The sequence below is a fragment of the Plectropomus leopardus genome, unplaced genomic scaffold (genome assembly GCF_008729295.1).
Source record: "Plectropomus leopardus isolate mb unplaced genomic scaffold, YSFRI_Pleo_2.0 unplaced_scaffold89412, whole genome shotgun sequence".
Lineage (NCBI taxonomy): Eukaryota > Metazoa > Chordata > Actinopteri > Perciformes > Serranidae > Plectropomus > Plectropomus leopardus.
In genome coordinates, this window is record NW_024698577.1 from 10 (window position 1) to 629 (window position 620).

A 620-nucleotide genomic window follows, 5' to 3' on the forward strand; every position below is an offset into this window, starting at 1 on the left:
CAACAAAAAAACAATGTGAGTGATGAGGAGGCCACGCAATGACCACCAACAAAATCAATGGGTCAGCGGACGCCGATTCACAGTGGGAAATTCAAAACTTTTAAAAGTAAACTACGGGAATGAAATCAGCTTCAGCTTTGGGACCTCAGATCAGGGCAGACTACGGCCGCGTAGTTTGGCCGCAAGGCACTGGACACGTTTAAATGCTTAAAACAAGCCTTATCGCGCTACACTGGCAGCTCGACGCACGTGTGTTGGGTTTAGCCTCACAGCGCTATTTTCTAGTATTTGTTTACAATTCCAAACACACATCACAAACTTTGGCCACAGAGCTCACAATTTGGAAGTTGGTTGTCCCGTCCATCTATAAATAACTTGTGTGTCACTCATGCTGTTGCTTACAGCCATACCACCCTGAACATGCCTGATCTCGGAAGCTAAGCAGGGTTGGGTCAGGTCAGTACTTGGATGGGAGACCGCCTGGGAATACCTGGTGCCGTAAGCTTTTTAGTTCTGGCTTTTCACCGGCAGAGGGTGCTGCTGCCGCTTACCCGGTGGACACAGAACAGATTAAAAAAAAAACAACAAAAAAACAATGTGAGTGATGAGGAGGCCACGCA

The 620-nt window shown here is 47.4% G+C and overlaps 1 pseudogene; it reads left to right on the forward strand.

Moving 5' to 3' along the window:
• The first annotated feature begins 396 nt into the window (after positions 1-396).
• LOC121940536 lies at positions 397-505 on the forward strand (annotated as a pseudogene).
• The last annotated feature ends 115 nt before the right edge of the window (positions 506-620 follow it).